Source organism: Pteropus medius, unplaced genomic scaffold (assembly GCF_902729225.1).
Source record: "Pteropus medius unplaced genomic scaffold, Ma_sr-lr_union100, whole genome shotgun sequence".
Lineage (NCBI taxonomy): Eukaryota > Metazoa > Chordata > Mammalia > Chiroptera > Pteropodidae > Pteropus > Pteropus medius.
The window spans coordinates 3,393,395-3,416,690 of NW_024342257.1; the positions used below are offsets into that span (position 1 = coordinate 3,393,395).

General features: G+C 34.8%; 1 long non-coding RNA gene and 1 pseudogene across 1 annotated transcript in view; both read left to right on the plus strand.

The window, feature by feature from the left end:
• LOC120600001 (uncharacterized) overlaps positions 1–3,141 on the plus strand; it is a 31,830-nt gene extending 28,689 nt beyond the window's left edge. The window contains exons 3-5 of the long non-coding RNA XR_005652051.1: positions 1,741–1,777; positions 2,015–2,109; positions 2,845–3,141. This is a non-coding gene — a long non-coding RNA (uncharacterized LOC120600001). The remainder of the gene's footprint in view (positions 1–1,740; positions 1,778–2,014; positions 2,110–2,844) is intronic.
• Positions 3,142–9,179: 6,038 nt separating this feature from the next.
• LOC120599877 (translationally-controlled tumor protein-like) lies at positions 9,180–9,704 on the plus strand (annotated as a pseudogene).
• The last annotated feature ends 13,592 nt before the right edge of the window (positions 9,705–23,296 follow it).

Genomic DNA, 23,296 nt, shown 5'->3' on the forward strand with positions numbered 1-23,296 from the left:
AGAAACTTGAATGAACCTGCCCATTTCCAAAATATTTGTTAGATATGAATTATCTGCTACCTACAGCTATATATATAATTTCATGTGAATCTGTGTATAGCATACTAAGGAGAAATTGTCCCCCGAGTGGACAACTGGGCATAGAGGTAGAGCCATTCATGTGTAAAGCAGAGAATTTGACTTTACATATAGTGATATTTTATAAAAAGCAGATATGTTAAGTTTTTTCTGTCATCTTACTGATACTTTCATTTTTATAATAATTGCCACTAAAGAAAACAAGGTAACTCTGACTTCTTAAAGACGCCAAACTTATACTTTCCTGCTGCTGCAATCATAAACCTGGCATAGAAGGGTTGATAGTAGCCACCATTTGTATGAAAAAGAAAAATGCAGTTGGCTTTTTACGACTTTTAAGAAACAGAGTGTTATGCAAATCAGTTGCAAATTATTTCATATTTATAGTTTGCTTTCATTCAATTCTCTGAATATTTCTCAGAATTCTTATTAAATATCTGCTTCCATCTTTGATTCCAGTTATTTTCTGATAAAGTCCTTCTTGGGTGAACCCAGCCCTACTCACAAATGTCAGAACCAAGCTTTGGTCACACTGACAGAAGGGACCCAAGAAGGAGAGAAGGACCTGAGAACCTAGACAGACTCACAAGTGTCAGGTAGGCAGGGAGGCAGGCAGTCGGAAAGTTCCCAGCAGCAGGCATTAGGAAGGGGCCCAGACAGTTAAACAGTGCCCAGATGATATGGTGAGGTCCAGAAAAACTAATAATTGGTATAAAGGGGTCTTGCAACAGATGACAAAGAATGAGCCGTGAAGACAAGGTTCAAAGCAGACAGAACCTAATCACAATGAAAGAATTCTAAACATGGATTCTAGGTTAGGTATGAAGCTAAGAATTGTTATAATAAGGTAGGAGGTCAGAATGAGATGGCAGTACTCAGTATTATCATTATGGTTCCAGAATTGGGGATGAAGTTGAACCCATGAGCAGAAATCCAGTGACTTCAGCTATTGGGATTAATTAGCTGTTAGGATTCTAAGTTAGACACTAAGATTAGTAAATTCCTTTGCTAATTTTATTTGGATAGATGCCTACTGCCATTTCCCAACACAGAGGAAAATTTAATCTTTGTCCTTCTGAGCATTGCAACTTGCTTATACAATCTCAAATTGTGTTGTTACATATTCACCTAACAAGCATTTATTAAATGATTACTGTATTTCAGATACTGTGGAATACCAAGATGAATGAAATACATCCATTGGCCTTAGAAAACTTACAGTTTCATGAAGGAGCAAACATCCAGTGTGCTAAAAGCACAAGAAATATAGGTGACATTCACCCATTCATTTAATAAATCAACCAAATGTGTCGAGTGCCTTCTATTTTCCAGGCACTAATCTGAGAATACAGAGGAGAACCCTTAGCCTAGACTCATGGTATCATGAAAAGCTTCCAAGAGAAGGTGAACCTTGATCTGAATCTTGTAAGAGGTGACCAGGTAAAAGGATTTGACAGACAGTTTTCATTCTTCCCTTCCCATACACAAACAGAACTAGACAGCATTGTGTCTAGTTTAAAACTATATCAAATTTAGGTATGAGTGACCGTGTAAGTAAAAGTCTATCGGATGAGGCTTTGTTGAAAATCATTTTTTTCCTGCTGAAAACAAGCTTAACTGACAGGTTCTTCACTCTTCCCTTTCTTCATGCTTGGAATGCAGGTATAAAACCTAGAGATGGAATCATCATCTTGCAGCCGTGAGTACAAAAATCTCATTGTAATAATGGTTAAATTAAAAAATAGGAATCTCAGTCCTTGATGATATCATACAACTTCTATTTCTTTTGGACATTTTGTTTAAGCCATTGTATTTACTTTTTTATTATGTGCCATTAAACACAATTCTAAATAATATAAAGAGCATTAGTGTTTGGTAGTAGAGAGTATAAGAGAAACTTCCCAGACTCATGAAACTTTCAATGGTTTGTACAAAGGTGTGGAGAGAGAAGCCTTCAAGAAGAAGAAACTGTAAGGAGACCAAACTGGTTGGAATTAAGAAGGAAAAGTGGCCAGAGATGAAATTGGAGAGGTAAGTAGAGACCAGTTTTTTGTAACTCACATTAAGGAATGTGGGCTTTGTTATAAAGTCAGCAGAGTCTCTTATAGATTTTTAAATGACCTAATATTTGCATTTTCGTTAGACTATTTAGGAGTGTTGGGGAGAGGAGAGACTGATGGCAGGCAGACTAGATAGATTTATAATCATCCAGCTGATTAAAAAACAAAAATAAGATAGTAGAAATGGGAATTATGGGAATTAGAGTTACTGATTACAGGTCTCTAGAAGAGACTCAAAATATATCGAGGTAGAATCAACATAGATCAGATGTGTGAATTTAAAGAGAAGAACATTTCAAGGATGATTTTTAGATTTCTGCCATGAGTGACCAGATGGTTCACCAGATAGGCACTACGGGAGGAGATGATGGTTAAGTAATGATCCAAACTCTGATACCTCTGATAACCAAAGCAAATTTAAGTATGTTTTGCCAATTGTAAAGGTATCTCTCAGAAGTAGTGATAATACTGCCTCAACTCTTAAAGATGATATTTCTATAAACTTATTATTTTCAGAAAATTCCTAAGTAGATAGAGATAAACATATTTTCTCTTTATACATATTACATTTATGCTGTCCTTTAGTATTTCTTAGAACACTGTTAGAAAAAAACAAAATATAAAAACAAAAATAAAACAGCAAAAACAGCTACACACTAGAGGAACCATAGTAACGTTTATCGTTTGTTTCTGTTTTCTATTTCAGCTCAGTTCAAAATTCAGTAAAGAGAAAATGATGAATGGAAAAGAATAAGAAGGAAAGAAATATGCCATCAGAGACATTTAGCAGATGTTATTTTAATGTGTCTGACATAGCTCTGCATAGTTTTACACCTCTATAAGTTTATTGTGATAATGGTGGCAGGGAGACACAGGCTCCAGGCACTGCTAAGTAATGACACAATTTTGAGTTTTACTTGATCCTTCCATTAAAATATTTTCACAAAGTTTGTGCTCTCTTCAATCCAGCCTAAAGAGTACTCACATAAAAAGCCCTAGGGAATTAAACCTACTCCCATTCTTTTCCATCTAAATGTCTTCACTTTAGTTTGGCCAAGTCTGGATAAAGGGCAGAGTAAACTGGCACTTGTTATCAACCCATGTACCTGTCTAACAGTAATAGTGATGTCGAAAGTCGAGTAACAATGATTGGAAAAGTTTGGTAGCGCTTGAACTTCTGTACTGGATTGCATAAACTGGGAGCCCATATTTGGACAAAGTAACTAGAGAACAGTAATCATTCATTCCATCTTAGTAGGATTTGGCTTATTGCTACTACCTTCTGAATATAATGGATCTAAAGGAGTACTTAAAAGACTTAGAAAATCTGCTGTTGTTATAGATAAACAGTGGAAGACTGCTTCTAATACATGAGACAATATTGGTGTGATGGGAGAAAAACAGATATTTGTGGAATAACTAGATTCTTATGAGCTAAAACACATGGATTAGGAAGTTGTTGACTGCTTGAGCTTTGTTGGCATTTCAAAGGAAAAACTGAAAAATAAAGGACTACTTTACAAAATTTATCTTTTTGGAGGCCATGCTCATAAGTAAATTTGTAAAACACTTTTTGAAGTAAAGTCAGACACTAGGATAGTATTTACTCAATTATCATTTCAAGGCCCAGAACCTTAGGAAATGTATTTTTAGTTACCGATTTAATTCACATCTTTCTGACATAGTGCTCAACAGTGTATGTGTCGGGGGTGGGGGGAGCAAATATCTCACACTCTGAGATTGGATAATAAAACATTCTAAAGGGATTTGTTTCCTGATCTCACATTACATTCATCTAATATGCAGCAGGACCAGGACTTACTTGCTTATAACTTCTCTCTTTCCATACCATAACCTCATCACAGATGGTTTTCATACAAATGTGCGATCTTTATTTGATTTACCTAAATTGTTGTTTTTACATACATTTTCTAGGGTGCTTTGCAGAATTTCAAACTATTTTAATGCCAAAGCAGGTTAGTTAGATATCCATACAAAATCAAAGCCTCACCAATCAGAAAATTCAGAAAGAAGTGGGTATATGCCTATGAAGGCATTATAGTGATTTGGGGCCAGACTAGGTGGTAAGGTAGTGGCCATAATGACAGAAGATGCACACTGTTGACACTTTGCATGGAAAAAGGAAGTTACAGGGAGAAGCAATAATGCCGTAAGAGTAGTATAACAGGAAGGAAAAGAACAAGAAATAAAGCTGAACCCATAGAAATAGCCTCTAATTTGGTTTTCATTATATTTAAAGGCTCTAGAGTGCCATCTGCCATTTCTACTAGGAGAAACAATAAATAAAAGGTATGAATAATTCTCATTTATATGTACATTTTATATCCCAAATATGGAAATCAGCCCATTTGGGAATGAGCATGTCTCACTGCAACATCAGTGAATTCGAATCAACTAGACTGTCAACCTACTTTGAAAGTGTCTTTTTGTTTCAAAGTCCTATTATTTGCCCTTGTAAGAAGAACGATAAACAAATTAATTTAAAAGGAAATTATGAGATATGTAGGCTCTAAGAATTTGACAAGTTCAAGAGGTAAAAAGAAAATATTCAAATTTCTTCTTTTTACATGGTGGGGGTGTTTATCTCATTTTAAAAAATCGGAATCAATAACTATTCAACGAACAATTATTGAACACTTTATATGTGTCAGTTACTAGGTATGTTAAAAATGATAGGCTACTTACTAGGTATGTTAAAAATGAGAAGCAAGCAGGATATTTCAATCTAGAAGAAAAAGGAGACACCATGCCATAATAGGAAGTGAGGTTTTAGGGCAAATGTAGCCTTTAATCATCTACCATGTAGGTGACTACCTACATAAAGACCACCCCTACACCACAAGGTAGAAAATAAATAGAAGCCTAGATATGTATTTCCAGTTTCCCCCTCCATTCTTAGATAATGAAGACAATAAAAACATAATTTTAATTGAGAACTTGATAGGTCTGAGTAAAAGCTTGCAAGCTTTTAAAAAGTCCTGAAATGCTTGGCCTTCCAGTATTCTTATGATAAAGCCCATTAATGGCTACGTCCTTAGTACATCCCCTAGGAACCTTTTGCTTCTGCTTAACATTTTTTAATAGACTTAATTTTTTATAGTGGTTTTACATTCACAGCAAAATTAAGTGGGAAGTGCAGAGAGTTCTCATAGACTCCCTGCCCCCCACCAACACCCACAGCCTCCCTTACTATCAACATCCTGCACCAGGGTGGTACATTTGTTACAAATGATGAACCTACATTGACACATCATTATCATCCAAAGTTCACAGTTTACATTAGAGTTCACTCTTGGTGTTGTACATTCTATGGGTTCTGACAAGTGTATAATGATATGTATTCACTTTTGTAGTTTCATACAGAATAGTTTCACTGCCCTAAAAATCCTATTCATCCTTCCTTCCCACCTAGCCCCAGGCAACCAGTGATCTTTTAACTTTCTCCATAGTTTTGCTTTTTCCAGAATGTCATACATTTGGAATGTAGCCTTCTCAAATTAGCTTTTCACTTAGTAATATGCATTTAAGTTTCCTCCAGTCTCTACATGGCTTAATAGCTCATTTCTTCCTAGCATTAAGTAATGTTCCATTCTCTGGATATATCACAGTTTATTTATCCATTCACCTACTAAAGAACATCCTGGTTACTTCCAAATTTTGGCAATTACGAATAAAGCTGCTATAAACATACTCGTGCAGATATTTGTGTGGACATAAGTTTCAACTAATTTGGGTAAATTCCAAGGAGCATGATGGCTAGATTGTATGGTAAAAATGTGTCATTTTATAAAGAACGATAAAATTGTCTTCCAAAGTACTGTACCATATTTCATTCCCATCAGCAACAGGAGTTCTTGTTGCTCCACATCCTCACCAGCATTTAGTGTTGTCAGTGTTTTAGATTTTAGTCATTCTAATAGATGTGTTAGTGGTATTCCATTGTTATTTTAATTTATAGTTCCCTAATTACATATAATGTTGACTATATTTTCATATGCTTATTTATCATCTGTATATCTCCTTTGGGGAGGTGTCTGTTCAGATCTTTTGCCCATTTTATTAATCAGGTTGTTCGTTTTCTTATTGTTCAGTTTTAAGAGTTCTTTGTATATTTCGACAGTCCCTTTTCAGATATGTATTTTGCAAACATTTTCTCCCAGTCTCTGGTTTGTCTTCTTAATCTCTTGACAATGTTTTTTTGCAGAGCAGAAGTTGTTAATTTTAATATCAATTATCTTTTTTCATAGATCTTGCCTTTAGTGTGAGTAAAAAGTCATTGCAAAACTGAAGGTCACCTAGGTTTTCTCCTAAGTTATCTTGTAGAAGTTTTATAGTTTTGCATTTTACATTTATGTCTCTAATCCAGTTTGAGGTAATTTTTGTGAGGGGTGAAAGGTTTGTCTAGATTCATTTTTTTTCTTCTGTAGATGTCCAGTTGTTTCAGCACCATTTGTTGAAAAGACTATATTTTCTCCATCATATTGCCTTTGCTCCTTCGTCAAAGATCAGTTCATTGTATTTGTGTGGGTCTAATTATGGGTTCTCTATTCTATTCCACTAATCTATCTGTCTGTTTTTTCAACAATACATCACTGTCTTGATTAATGTAGCTTTATAGTAAATCTTAAAGTCAGATGGCGTCAGTCCTCTGACTTTATTCTTCTCAATGAATACAGTGTTGGCTATTCTGAGTCTTATGCCACTTCGTATAAACTTTAAAATCAGCTTGTTGATACCCACAAAATAACTTGCTGGGGTTTGCTTTACTTTTAAAGCCTTCAATTATGAAACTTGAGCCTGAGAAAAGGAATGGGGAATAGAGATATATCCAAGTAATTCTACTCAGCATGCCTAATTTTATTTAATTCGGATAACCAAAAATTTCCACCATTGTTTTTCCTGTATAAAACAAGAAACATGCCTTACTAGAAAATGATGATACCTACCAGAATTACTAAAATTAACAACAGCAAAAAAAAACTTTTCAAAATTAAGTGTTGGTTAGGATGTGGAACAACTAGAATTCTTATACGCTGCTGATGGAAGTGTACATTGGTCTAACCACTTTGGAAAACTGCTTCTCTGTCTTAAATAAAGCTGAGTATATGCTTATCTTATGACTCAGAAATTCCATACCCAATAAATGCATACATATATTCACTAGATGCGTGTACAAGAAATTTCACAGCAGCATTATATGAGACCAGAAAATAAATGTTTATCATCAGGAGAATGGATACATAAACTAAGGTATATTTAGATAATTCAATGCTTCATGGCTATGAAAATAAAAAGTACTATAGACAGCAGCATAGTTGAATCTCACAAACATAATGTTGAATGAAAGCTGTCAGACATAAAAGACTACTTACCCTTTGACTGCAGTTGTATAAAGTTCAAAAACACAAACCTAATCTATGATACTAAATCGTAATTAGGTTTGGAGAAAAGGGGGATAATGAGTGGGAAGGGGGATGAGGGAGACTTTCTGAGTTTGAGTAATGTTCTATTTCTTGGATTGGGTGATGGTTACACAGGTCTTTTTATTCTATGAAAATTCATGGAGATGTATGCTTGTGATTTGTGTACTTTTTGGAATGCATGTTGTTATATTTCGGTACAAAAATTTTATTAAAAAACATAAGCAGTTCAGTTGGAGCTACTGAGATCTATAAAAGTATCAGAATATCTGACAGGAAGTCCACATTTTTTCAAACTCTCACTTACTGGGTATCATAAGCCACACATTGTGTTAATCTCATTTATTTAGGATTGCTATTTTATAGATGAGATGGGATTGGAAATTTGGTGTGTCTGATTTCAAAGCCCGTGTTCATAGCTACTATCTGGTACCACCTTCTATTGTCATTAGATATTCTCTTCCTTACTTATTTGTGCTAAATATCTGTGGTTCTGTATGTTTTCTTTTCCTATTTTATTTTATGACACTAAGGGACAGAGAAATACTAAGTATATCCTTAATTGTGTTTCATGATACTAAAATAAAGTCGAAAAACATTTGTTTGCTCTAATCAAAGCCAAGTAACTATTGTATGTATTGTTTTTCTTGTGCATTGTGGTCACAAAGCTTAGGTATCTGTATGTGGTATATCATTATATCTTTTGAGTAATTCTTCACTTGTTTCAAAACACTTTTAATATTTTGCTCAGCATTTGACCACAGCTAAATACTGAGCAGACAAATTCACTGAACTATCTTTGTTGGACATTTATGGGTTTTTGTTTTTGTTTTTTGTTTTTTGTTTTGCCCTCTCAAGATATACTAATTCCAAATTTTTCAGGGTATGCAAGCAGTTTAATTTTTTTTCCAGTGTGCATTGACTTGTACGCAGATATACTAAATTGTATCTGTCACCGTTCATCTGTTGCCCAATGATAACATTTGCTTAGTTCCCAGAAGTGTTTTATAATTCCCCCCTCATCTTGAGTAGCTCTAAAATCCATCCTTCTTCTGGTTCTTAGTAAATTGATAAAACTGCAACCTCACTGGCCACATATAGGCCAATAGCACCTCTCTATTAACCTTTATACACACTGAAATTTGGTCATTCATTCTTACCATTAGCTTTCTACCTCTTAAGCACTTTGTAATCCATAGGTAAAGTAGCACACGTTCACCCTTTAGTTGTCAAATTTAATATATAAGCACCCCCTAGAGGTTAGCCATTCAGTTTATCTATTGAATATCATAGGCAATAATTTTCTGACTTTTTTCCATTAAAAATAGTTTGTCCAGTATTCCAGTTCTGCTCATGTATTTGTTATTCTTTAACTGACTAAATGTATCTGACATAGTCATTATTGAAGACATGTCTTCATAAGACACTTTACGGTATAAATGTCCAACTCATTTTTTCACGTTGCAATAGTTTAGAAAACCACATCAGGCTTTTCTGCCCACTTCCCCCTCCCCCTGAGCGCCAGTCCTGCATCGTGCTGGCCCCGAGTTCCAGGCTCCTGCTATGCCAGCGCCACCATCGTTTCCCTCCAGTCGCCATCATGTTTATCTACCTAGACCTCATCAGCTAAAATGAGATGTTCTCCAACATTTACAAGATCCAGGAGATTGTTTACAGGCTGTGCCTGGGGGTGGAGGGGAAGATGGTCAGTAAGACAGAGAGTAACATTGATGATTCGCTCATTGGTGGAAATGCCTTCTCTGAAGGCACAGAGGGCGAAGGTACTGAAAGCACAGTAATCACTGTTGTCGATATTGTCATGAACCATAATTTGCTGGAAATCAGCTTCGCAAAATAAGCCTACAAGAAGTAGATTAAAGGTTAAATGATATCGATCAAAGGGAAACTTGAAGAACAGAGACCGAAAAGAGTAAAACCATCTATGCCAGGGGCTACAGAAGGAATCAAGCACATCCTTGCTAATTTCAAAAAAAAAACCTACCAGTTCTTTATTGGTGAAAAAGTGAATCCTGATGTCATGGTTGCTCTGCTGGACTACTGTGAGGATAGTGTGACCCCATATATGATTTTCTTTAAGGATGATTTAAAAATAGAAAAATGTTAACAAATTTGGCCATTTGGAGCTATCGCTGGTCATCATGACAGGTTGCTGCTTTTCATCCACACACCAGGACTAAGACAAATAAGATTGATATTATCTTGAGGTCTTCATTTATTTTGACTTTGATTTATTTGGAGTGTTTGGAGTAGAGACATTGTTTTTTGCTTTGTTTTGTTTTGTTTTAAGAAAAACATGTCATGTGGGTCATCTAAAAATAAAATGCACTTAAACTTATTTGAGAGAATGCCTCTTAGTTTAATACATATTTAAAAACATCCTGTGTTGTGTTCCTGGAAAAGCTAGAGCCTGGTTGTAGACCACTACTATAAAGTGTAAGACTGTCTTCGGGTTATTTCTACAGTGAAAATTACTTCTGGATGGAAATATATATAAAAAAACCAAAACAAACAAACAAACAAAAAAAACAAGAATCAAAAGTCTTATTTCTGAGCTGAAGTAAAGGGAAAGACCAAGCTCACAGTAGAGCTAACACCTGAAGTGAATTCCTCAGACATTTCATCACCTACAAACAAAAGTAGTTAACTCTGGAAGAGATTACCAAAAGAATAAAAAGTGACTAATACAGTTGGAAGCAAACAAACAAAAAACTACATCAGAATTTAAGATATACATCTTTGTGGTATAACATACCAATTTTCTTCACTTAATTTTTCAGAGACTATACTACAGAATTGTTAAAGGCCAAAAACAAATAAAGCATTATTTCCTAAAGAAAGGTTTATAAAATTAATAAATGAATTTGACAAGGTAGTTAAATTTTTGGTATCCTTAACATTGTAATGCATAGAGTTAGCCCAAAAGACCATTAAGTGATCATTATCTACCTTACGAGGAACAGTAAGTAGATCTTCATTCCATTCAGGTAGATGCAGCAAACTAACAAATATTCCTTTATTATAACATCTAGGTACTAATTATAGAGCAGCTACCAAAGTTTAAACTTGTTCAAAGTTAGAAACAATGATACACCCACATACTCTTTCAGCCACCTTGCAGTAACCTGCCTCTTTCAAACCTTGGTAGCTTCAGCTCATGTTATTAGCTTTTACTTTAGCAAGACACTGGAAAAGGTGAACTAGCATAGAAAATCATTACAATTCAATGGTATTTCTGCATCGCCTGTAGGTTTAATATTTTGACTTATTTCTCTCATAGGCACTTGGTTATAAATCCAAATGAATATTTTAAAATCAGTCTTGGAAGATAAATATCTCACCACAACCCGTTAAACTTTAGTTGTGAAAATGTAATGACAATAACCAGATTTTTATGAAAATTAATCTGACCTATTGCTAAACTGAAATTCCATGTCTGAGTTTTGAAACAAACTTTCCATGGTATTATAGCTAATCTTTGATGACTGTTACATAAATAGCTTTTTTTGCGCCATACCAAATACAAAATTCTCTCATTTCCAAATCCCTGAAAAACTATGTGATGACATTGAATAAACAAAAATCCTTTTAAAAGAATAGACCATTGCTGTAATCAAGTCAAATGCAGCATTCCTTTCCCAGAGCTATTTTGCATATTGGGTCATACAACAGTTTTAGTCCTAGTAACTGTCTATTTTGGGAGCTCACCTACAATGTGGTGACATTATGGAAAAAATATGAAATTAGAACTGTAATATGAATAAAAAAGGCAAACATCCAGAGTTTAAAAGATTATATTAGTACTTAGCTACTTTTCATTTATAAAGGTGCTTTTCAAGCACTAATTAATCTGCTTAAAATCCCTGTGAGCATGGCTGGACTAGAAGAAAATCAGAGTTTTGAGGAGAGAAAAGTAAAAGTTTCTAGTGGAGTTATAATTCATAGCTCATCTCCAAGCAGAATCTCCTAAATAGATGTCAATTCAGTTCCTCTTATCTGAACAGTCAGGCTGTTCAGTAGATTAAGAAATTCAGTTTTACCTGAAACCCTTAGAGATAACCCAAAACATTGTCCCACGGTAAGCCAAAATCTCAGAATTGAGAAATCAAAAAAGCCCAGAACTATCCTGGATATTCATACATCTTCAGGATCAGTGATGGACTGATATAAACCTAAATATACTGATTCTGACTAAAATCAGACATATTGCTAAGTAAATAACCAGTTGAACTCGCCATGATCTAATTCCTTACAGGTCAATAATTCATTTCTGAGTATGGCAGTTTCAATCAAACTTTTGGGGTTAAGAAATACATGTGGATGTCACTGACTGCCACTAGCAGGGGCCTCAGGCACAAACAAGAGAGAAGACCAAATAGAAGGGAAGAAGTAGTTGTGGTAGAAAACTATCAACAAATTCTTAAGATGTCAGCTGTAATTTCTACCAATAGCCTAGAGGGCAGGGAGATAAATGCATTAGCTGTTAAAGCAATGGAATGAGTAACAGTAAATCCAAGGAACAGGTTATGCTGGAAAGTGCAGGAAGATTACCACACATAATAGCCAATTTATGGGGTAACAATGTCAGAAACGAAGATATTGATGTAGATAGAATCTATGACCTTTACAAAAAACAACCCAAGAAATATGTCAAGTCCAAGTATGACACTGTGGCAAGGAACAACAGTACAACTGCACACACACAGCGGTTAAACATACACACATGCACACACTCCTAATCTCACATTTTTGTTCTATATGTTTCTATTTCATTATCACTTTCTAACATACATCACTACTGACTTATTATGTACTCTCTCTCCTCCTATAGAATGGAAACTACTAAGGTAAAACATTTTATCTGTTTTGTTTAAAGATGTATGCCTAGCATGTACAATAGTACCTGGAACATAATAGGCTCTCAATAAATATTTGCTGACTGAATGAGTGAGGTGAGTGAGGTTTATAAAATGAGTATGGGATGTTCCAGAGTGGATGAGTGAAGGGTAAAAAGCATGCTGAGCTCCCTGCAGTGTGTTGTTTATGAACTACTGCTTCTATAGCCGTGTAGGAACTATCTTAAAGTACCAGTTCTCATTAGCTGCTGTTTATTAGACAAATAGAATGGAGACCAGTGTAGCTGAAGTGAGAAAAAGGGAGAGCAACAAGAGAGGGGTTCGAAAAGTATGGTGAAGGGTGAGAGAGTGAAATATTCTGTAGGGTCCTATTGCCTATCGTAAGGATTTTGGCTTTGACTCAAAATGAGGTGAGATGCCTTTGGACGGCTTTGAGGAGAAGAGTGACTTGATATTTTTTTTATCAGAATCTCTTGGGTTGTTGTGTGAAGACTAAACCGAGAAGTAAAAAGGCCAAAGGAGGGAGATCGTTTAAGAGACTACTACAATAATTCAAAACATGGATGATGGTGGCTTGGACCTCAGTGGTAGCAGTTGGTGGTCTTGAGAACTGGTCAGATTGAGGATATATTTTTACAGTATACCCAATGAGATTTCTTAATGGATTAGATATGGCACGTAAGAGGAGAAGAACCAGTCAAGGATGATGCCAATGTATTTGGCCTGAGCAAAAGGAAGGATGGAGCTATCATTCACCGAAATAAAAAAGACTTAGTAGGTTGGAAGATTGGGGATGTTAAAAAATATTTTGGAGATTTTGATATGTTTTCAGATGATATGTTTCATGGGGCTGGGTAGTGGTGGTAGTGGATATTAGTCGTTTCACTGATGATTGTCTAGCTAAGTAAACAAAGCTGTAGGTAGAGGTTTGGGGGTTTGATTTTTGTTTTTACTTCTGAGATTGAATATGACACAGTATAAAGAATATTCAGAATCTCTTTCAAGGAAGGAATAGATTTTATTACAGTAGATTAATAAGTACATTAAAATAAGTCCATTTAGTGTTTTACTGTGATAATTCATCAAGAGAAATTTCATATTTTTGGTGCCTATCTGTCCTCTTAAATTGATTGATACCGGTAAACTGTAAAGATTAATTACACACACACATACACACTCCATGTGGAAAGCACTAACAAAACAAGATCAGGATGACAATCAGCTACACCATATTAAACTAAGAAAGGTTACACACACACTCACACACCTCTCAAAAGTTACTAAATGTTAAATCCTGAAGAGTATATTACTGATTCACTCTTGTGAAAAACCTGTAAAATCTCAGTATGATTAATATTAGGATCTTTGTCGAGCAAAAAACACAAAAACAAAAAACATTTGGAGATACATCCATGTCCTTCAATCCAGAATTCCACTTCTACTAATTTCTCTTGAGGTAATATTTAAAATGTACACAAAGATTTACATCCTAGAGCATTTCTTCTGGTTTTGTTATAGTAAAAATAATAATAATAATAATAAAAATAAATAAAAGGAGAACATTTAAATGTCCAAATCTAGAGTATTTAAATAAATTATGCACACTCATACAATGGAATACTCTACAGCCAATTCAAAGAATAGTGTTGATGTATATTTATTAGTACAGAAAAACCTGCCTAACATATTGATCGATACAAGCAAATTAGAAAACAGAATTTCATATGACTCCACTTGAAGGGTGGTGGATTAATCTACTTATGAATAGAAAAATTCTGCAAGTGTATACTACCAAATGGTAACCAGTTATCACTGGTGGTATTGTGGGCAATTCTTATGGTTATTTCTATTTTTTAAATTAAATCTGTAATACTTTTATAATAAAAATGTTCAAATGCATGGAACAACAAAGATTACAATAAAGTATTTCATGATTTAGAAAGACACACAAGTCTTGTTTTTCCTGGAGGCACACCCTGTTCATGCATCATAGGATAAACTTTTAACAGCATATTATTACTGGCACTCCCTGGCTACAATATTCCTAATTGAAATTAGTATAAGTAATGATCTGTCAAATTAAGTATTTAAAACACAAAGAGCCCTTCAAATGTATTAAATATAGCTAAATACTCACATGTCCATAAGATCACTTTCAGGGTTATATCAATTACAATAATAATTTAAACAAATAACCATTAGTTTGAATTCTCTTAGAACCTTCTGTGTTTTTTAGTTAACTTACAAAGAAGGGACTAGAATAAAAACAGAACAGATAGCTAGTATCTTTGATTTTCCTATTAAAGATCCACTTTTTTCGACACATTGGCAAGGCAAGTAGCATATATATGGCCAGCTCTAGATTATGCAGAGTCATAAGGGACAGAAACAATGTGGATAATTAAAATCCACTGATAATCCAGAAACCTAATTTCACTTAATAGTTGCAACCACCTCCTGGGCAGAACCCTTCAGTCAAGCTGCTAATGAGAAGCATAATTGAGTGGTTTGAGTTCATCTGCTTTCAGTTATCCTTTCCAGGTGCTAATGAACAGTGAAATGGTCAGAAAGCTGTTAGCCAAAGGAAGTGGTAGGAGAAAAAGCAAGACATGGATAACCCAGAAACTGGATAATCAGCCTCAAAATGTTTGCATTGACTGCAGTGAAGATCAGCTATTAAATATCTGCTTAACTAAATTCCATGAGGATATATGTAATGAAACCACATCTACACATGAAGGTTTTTAACGTATGCATTGTCTATCTTGGTTAATGTGAATTATGATATAGTCTTAGAAATTCTCTATACTGTGGTGATTTTCATTGGCAGCAGTGATAGGATATTTATTGTCAGAGCACAGCTAATCAACTGCAGGCTCCTTCGCTAAATATGGCCGACAGGTTGCTTATGAGTCAGGATTCTGGCAGATAGCCCTGCTTTTAGACCAATGGGAATGTTACTGACTCACTCCCACGCCTTTCTGGGAGAGAATATTAGCATTGCTAGTTTCCAAATCATTTTTTTTTATTATTGTTTCAAAGTCATGTTTCAGTAAACAGCATTTGAAAGTATTGTTATGGTGAACATTTTGTGTTTTATGTTAAGCATTTGGTTTTCAAGAATTGTTGGAAATGTTTTTAGAGTGTGATTATTTTCAAGTATTACACAATAATCTCTAATATTTGCAACTAAAACTGTATCTATGTTTGATTAGTAATTAAGCTCTCAAATGGTTATGAAAGTAATTTCTCTTTATAAAACTGTAGTTTAGGACAAATTAGTTTATACACTCACTAATATTCAGAGCTTCAACTATATCTACATGTGATTATTAATGTAGCTGTCTATAGCGGTAGTGAAAGTGATTTCTATTTATGGCAGTAGTTTAAAACAAAGTACACTGTAAACTATATGATATTTGTAAATAAAACTATCTGCACATGAATATTAATTGTTTTCTATAGCAATTTGGAGACTAATCTCCATTTACAGTAGTCATTTCGAGTAAATAAGATTTTTAATTGTTTTAATATCAACTGTTGTTTCTTGATCTTGTCCTATTGCAATGTGTCCCTTTGCCCATATTCTGAACAACAGGGCAAATGAGCTCATTTTATATAATATGAGTGTTTAAGCCAGTGATCTCCAACTTTTTTGGTACCAAGGACTGGTGTTCCTATGAGACTCTAATGCCTGATGATCTGAGGTGGAGCTGAGGTGGTGATGCTAGCGCTGGGGAGCTGCTGCAAATACAGATGAAACTTTGTTTGGTTCCGTTGCTCACTTCCTGCTGCGCGGCCCGGTTCCTAACAGACCACTAACAGATCCCGGTCTGGGACCCAGGAGTTGGGGACCCCTGGCTGAAGCCACTTGCATATTCTGGACTACTTCCTAACTTTTTATTAAAACTAAAGAAATACTTTTCATTTAATTACAGGTAATATTCACCACGTTCTACCTAACTGAAAAATACAAGTCTTTAAATCTCTGTTTTAGTAAAAATTTAGGTAACCTCTAGCCCAATTTATTTTTATGAAATACAATGGCAGGAGTAGATGAATTGTAAAATTAATTTATAATGAGCACTTGCTATGTGCCTGATGTGATAGTAAGTGCTTTATATGTATTGACTCATGTCATACTTGCAAAAAACCCATGGAGAAGATGGTACTATTATATCTCTAATTTATTACAGATGAAAAACCAAGATTAAGTAATTTTTCAAAATTCACCCAGAGTTCATAAGTGGTAGGGCTCAGATTTAAACCCGAGTAATTGACCTCTGGAGTTAAGCTTTGTAATTCCCCATGCTATATAGCTTCATTTAGGTTTCTTTTACCTGAAGTATGTAGGCTGAGTATGACTACATTTTAGCTACTTCATGATAATCTTCCAACTTTTATTTCTGTTCATTTGGCAAGTGTCTATTGCATTCGAATAGGGCCACGGAAATCCTATTTAGTACATAAATTTTGAATTACTATCTATGTGTTTACCAACTTAATTTCTCTTTCGATTAATCATTCCTGTCCTTCATTTTTTTAACCTTTCCTATTTGATGCCCTCAGTTCCCCCGTGGACATAGATTCTTATTAAACAAACAAACAATAAGGAACTAATTATAATACATTGCATTTACAAAGCACTTTCACATGCTTGTTCTCCTTTTGTTCTCACAAGTTTATTTGTGATTTTTTAATTATAAAAGCTGCTCAATTGTAGCAGGAGTCTTAGAGTGACAGACTAAGTTATAGAAGTACCCACTGTGGATTCCAGCACGTCGAGGCATATCTAGATGTCCAGGAGGGCAGATCCGTCACGGGTTTATTTATATGTGGCTTAAGGACTCTGATATGAGTTATAAAATCTGCGTAAGTTGAAACTGATATCTACCCCAAATGCTAAGACCCCTCCCTGAGTTTTGAGAGAATAAGAGCCTTCCTGTGAACAAGAATTCAGTTTAAAAGAACCAACTTTGAGGGAAGTTATTATTGAAGTAAACTGGTTTGATCAGAAAAAGAAATGGTCTGTGTTAGAGGGGAAGGGGTGGTTGAGTAGAGCACAAGTGGATTTGTGCTCTGCTGAAGGCTCAGGGTTGGGGAGGTGCTGCTGGCTCTGATGGATAATAGATCAAATAAAAGAGCTCTAGCATTAGAGTCTTCGTAAGAACTTGAAAACGCAAGGCAATGCTATTTGTGGCTTAGTAATACACTGATGTACAAGTAAGGGCAGAAATGACTGTTGGAATGGAATGGAAAAGCAACTAAGGCTACAACATTGTGGCTGACATCCAGAAATATGACAGAATCAGTAGTTTCCACCAGGCCACAGGTCTGGAGCAGCAGAGGCAGAGATGACAAATGCCATAAGGAGGAGTAAAACAATCACTAGCCATTCACAAACCATGTGAGTCACTCCTTGATTCTGTTCTACTCCCTTGAATTGGAAGGGGAAATGAATTCCAAAGACACAGCTATTAGAAGCTGAAAGATTGACTAGATTTTACCATTGGACCCTCTTCTTCCCAGCTTCATTTCAGAGTCTGAAGGAACTAAGGTTATGCACACATTATAGATATTTATAATCATTTTTTCTATCGCTTCCAAGACAACCAATCTAGATGACTCCTCATTCGATTGGTCACATCCCAATTTTATGTAAACACAGTTTTTAGTCATCTTTTCCCTCATTATTGATTTTCTTTTCTTTTTTTTCTCATAGATTGTTTTATTATTCTCTCCTTTATTTTACACAATTATTGAGAGCCTAAACATGTAAAGTACCCTACTAGGCCAGATGCAGAATACAAAGGTAGATAAGTTACAGGCACTTTCTGCCTAATGAAGGAGCCAGACATACTCACAAAATATAAAATAGCATCCAAAAGATGGAGAAGTTCAGGAATAGTACTGAGAAATGCCTGAATCTAAAATCTTTCATGTTCTAGGTCTCAAGTTGGTGGAGGGGCCATTTTTGTATTTCAGTCTAGTGGCATAGTCAGTACTAGTCCTGCCTGATTGGAGAGCAGGAGAGACAAATGGTTACTTCATTTTTCAAATCTCTTCCATACTTACAAACTTCAGAATTGTTTCTATCTCAGATCATCTTTATGCTGAAGATCATAAATCCAAGGAGCCTCCATTAAGTTATGCCTGGGTATGGCGGAAATTTAGATCTGGCCTATGCCTGCAGAACATGGAACCATGGGAGCAAAGCCAGTATGAAGAATCAAATAATTCATATAGAGAGCTTAGTCAAAGAACAAGGAAGATAGGTTAAAAAAAAAAAAGAGAAGTAAGCAATGTGACTGTAAACAGAATGCTGTCAAGATGGAGGCAACATGCTGAGAAGCAGGATGAGGAAAGTGTCCCAGGAAATATTACTTTTATGTGTTAGAATATAAAGGCAGTCACCTTTTGTGAGGCATCTGTGGCCTCATCTATGGGTAGGAAAGGAGTTACTAAAACACCAGCCCTGATCAAATTCAATCCATGTTACTATTATTTCCTGCAATTTGGCCAACTGATTTTAAATATTTTATTTTGGCTCATTTAAATAACAAGAGGTGGTATGTCTACTCTTTATAGACTTCTTTTAGAATGAGGTTGTTTTACTGACCTGATCCTCCCTTCCAACTTCAGGGAGACAGGATCATGGAGGATGAAAATTCTGATACCAAATACTAAAGGGAACAGCCCACTCAATCACTTGCTATTTATCAGAGACACTCCTAAAGTTCAGCTATCTAGAAATGCCAAAAATAAATGGGTGAGTGAATATATGTATGACAATCACATGCAAAAGGAAAACTGCTGTCAACACTGGTGTCGGATAAAATACAATTTAAGCAAAAACATTTACTAGGACAAAATAAGTTTATATTCATTAAAAAAATACAAAATGAAGGTATTTTAGTTTTGAATTTTGCACACTAAAAAAGTAATATCAAAATTCATTAAGCATATGATGACGATGTTAAAAATAAAAAGAGAAATGAACAGAAACATAATTACAAAAGCTTAACATACCATCATTAGCCTCTAACAAGTGGAAATATGAGGTACAAGAATATTCATATTATTATAATATGTAATATCAAGAAATTGGAAACCTAAATGTTCATCAAGAGACTATTGGCTAAGTATATGAGGCTAAATCCATACAATGGACCATCATAAAGCCCTTAAAAAATGTTGTGTTTCTCTATATAATAGTATAGAAGGATAACCTCATTATGTTATTAAGTGGAAAGAAATTGGAGTAATATGTATAACATAATGCAATTTTTGAAAAAAGACAAAACTACATATAATGTATGTATATACACATTCTCTATGTAAATGCATAGAGAAATGACTGTCAAAAATCATTATCTCTGGAAGAGGAAAAGTGAAACTATTACTTTTTTACTCTCTGTGTACCTAAGTAGTTTGCATTTTACATGCGTGTGCTTGTGTTTTATTTTTGTACATTTAGAAAATAATTTTTAAAAATTATAGATAAATTGAGAAGAGCAATGACCATAGACAAAATAAAAACAACTATCCAAGAATTTCTCCTAGGAAATTTTCTGAGCCTTGAAAGGTTTACAGGCTGATTCCTATACAATATAGTCTACTTAAGATAATCAAATATGATTAAAATCATCTAGAGTGGACTTTAGTTTTTGTTTTGTTTTTTGGGAGATGGTTTCTTGTACATCTTTTATGGCTGTCCAACATCTGAACCTCCTTATTATGTTTGAGAAATTCCTCACAGAGTATTGGGAGAAGGCAGGACTTACTTGCCTTCTACTACGGAAACTAAAAAGGTCAGATACTTGCTATCTTTACCTCTAAATCTTAAGTTATAGACACATAACCTAGGCTAAACCTATCAAATTCTCCTACCAGGGACTAGGAATCTAAACCAAAAAAAGCAGGAACAAGGAAGACTTCTTTCTGACAGTGGCTATTGGCTACAATATCCACTATCCAATGGTAGCAATCCCAGCGGTGTGTTCACCGGATTGTTCCAATGACATAATGACAACTGAAGTGCTGACTTCTATCCTGTGGTTCTTGCCTACATACTGATCCTAGGCCTTTGAACTTCCTATGAATTCTTTGAAATATCCAGCATTCTTCCAATAAACTCTACGTTTGCTTATATTAACCAGTATCATTTTCTGCTATTTGAAATTAAAACCCCCTAACTATACACTCGTTCATTATATTTTATAGTCAGCAAAATTCTGGCTCCAAAATGTGAACAAAATATACTAAATTCAAAATATAGTTGAAAAATAACTACATAAAATATCAGGAGATAAGATTTGATATTACATGGAAGTAAAAATCTTTCATACCCATGTAGGGCTTATTTCAAGACTACAGAGGTATTTTTTTCCAAGACAAGCTATTTATATGTAATATCGATAGATTAAAATTAATTAGTATGTTAATATGTGTCTTAGGTAAAATTCAATACCCACTCCCCTGATTCAAGGATAATTAATAATGAAGTATCTACTATGTACCAGATACTGACCCAGGCACTCTGTTATATATAGGAATAAGATATAATCACCCACTCCATGGAGCCTATGGTCTAATTAAAAGGAAGGCGAATGAACATAATTAAAATACAATGTTAAATGCTTTGGTAGAGATTTGCACACATTAGTGACTCAGCACAGTCAAAGTTTCAAGAAAGGCTTTTCGAATAGGTGATTTTTGCTGTCTGGAGAGGTAGGTCTTAAAAAAGAAATTAAGCACGTTATTCCTTGACACTAGAAAGGATGAGAGAAGAATAGATAAAGATAAAAATAGGTTATATGTGGGGGTAGGGAATAGAAGAGCAAGTTGGATTGCCTAAAAATTGCCCTTCTCACTTTATTTCCTCTCCATGACAACCACCATAATCTAAGCCACTAGAATCTCTGATCTAGGCTAGTGCAAGAGTTGCCTTCTTTCTATTTATACTTTTTCTCCTTTTCAATTTATTCTCTACATAGTTAAAACAAATGAGCTCTAAGAACATAAATCGAATCATGCCCCTCCATACCTAAAACTCTTCAGTGTCCATCTGTCGCTCTTGGAATAAAATAAGAACTTGTCTTATCTGGCCCCTTCCCTTGTCTACAACCCCAATCACATCATTTTCCCTGTCCCTCAGTAGGCTAAGTGACCCTCCTTTTCTTTTTGAATATTCTAAACTCTTTTCTGCCTTTGGTCCTTTGGATTGCTACTCTTCCCTCACACCAACTTTCCCCTAGCCCCAAACCCTCCATCCACTGCCTATATGCTTTACTTGCCTGTCTCATTTTCATTTTTCAGGTCTTAACTCAAATGTCATCTTCTCAGAAAGACTTTAACTGACCATTCTCTCCCATCTACAATTTGTCACTCTGTTTATTTTCATTATCGTGCAATTGTACATTTCTTGTTTATTGTCCTGCTTCTCCATTAGAATGTGAGTGCCCCGAGTGCAAGAACCTTGTCTGTCTTGATCACCTCTATGTCTCTATAACTCAGACTAGTGGCTGGCACATAGTAGGGTCTCAATAAATATTTATTAAATGGATTAATCTCTGCATAGCAAAAAAAAAACCTTGTAAATAATGCTAATATGCAAAAGTCAGACTTGAAAAGATTTGCACTACATAAGCTATGTATAACATTTAAAGGGTTACTATCTGTACAATATACATATAAAGCTGCTATATATCAATAAGTAAAAGAATAACAATGAAATCAAATATGCACGAAAGATATAAACAGACAATTCATGGAAGCAGTACAAATAACTCTTACACATAAAAAAACTTCTTCAACCTGTCGATCATAAAAATAGAAGTTTTAAAAATTAGATAACTTTAATTTAGACTTATTACATTGGAAAATATTTATATGATTGTTAATATCTAGTGTTAACAATCTCATATACTCTTATAAAAGTCTATAAATTGGAATAATCTTTCTGGAAGGCAATTTGATATTATCTTTTAAATTTAAATAGTACATACCCTTTGATCCAGCTGTTCTATTTCAGGAATTTTTCAAAATACACAAGTGCTATTCAAAGCTTGAGCAGATATAAGTTTTGTTTTGTTTTGTTTTTTCACTGTGTACATCAGTAAGAGACTGGTTCACTATATTATGGTAATTTACAGTACAATAATATGTTAATATTATTAAGCATTTCTATATGTGGTGGCTTGTATGACCTTGAATTTTATCTTTGTCCTTGTTTTTCTTTGTTTTACTTCCTGAACTTCCTGACCCTTCCCCTTGATAGGCATAGTTGCCTACATGGCTTGAAGGTAAATAAGCATAGTTATAGTAAGAATTTTTTTAAAAAAAGCATTAATATACACTTTTTGTTGTTTTATTTCATTTTGTTTTTACTTCCAAACAAGTCTGCGGAGAAACAAAAGGGAAGGCCCTCTGGAAAACAGAACATAGAGTTGGTAATGTACAGAGCTTACAAAAAATAATAGAAGAAAAGACCTGACCTATATACTCATTCCACCCCAGTCCTGGAAAGAGATTAGATTAGAGTCTAGGAGTGAGTATGTTTACAGGGGGTAAAGGAAAAGTCCTTGAAGGTAGTCATAGGCTAGGGACAAAAAGACTGGATCTAGGAGAGCATGGATGATAGCAGGGACTCGGCATTGAGGGGCACCAAGTACTCTATTGGTAGCCACTGTCAAGGAGCCAAATGAAAACTGAATGGATACCAGCGAACATTCATCACCAGTCATGAGAGTATATAACTATGCCAAAGAGTCATGTCACCTCTTAGCTGTGAGACAAAACTTTCCAGCAGAAGTAGGCCCTAAGCTTTTCTGGGGCTCACGCA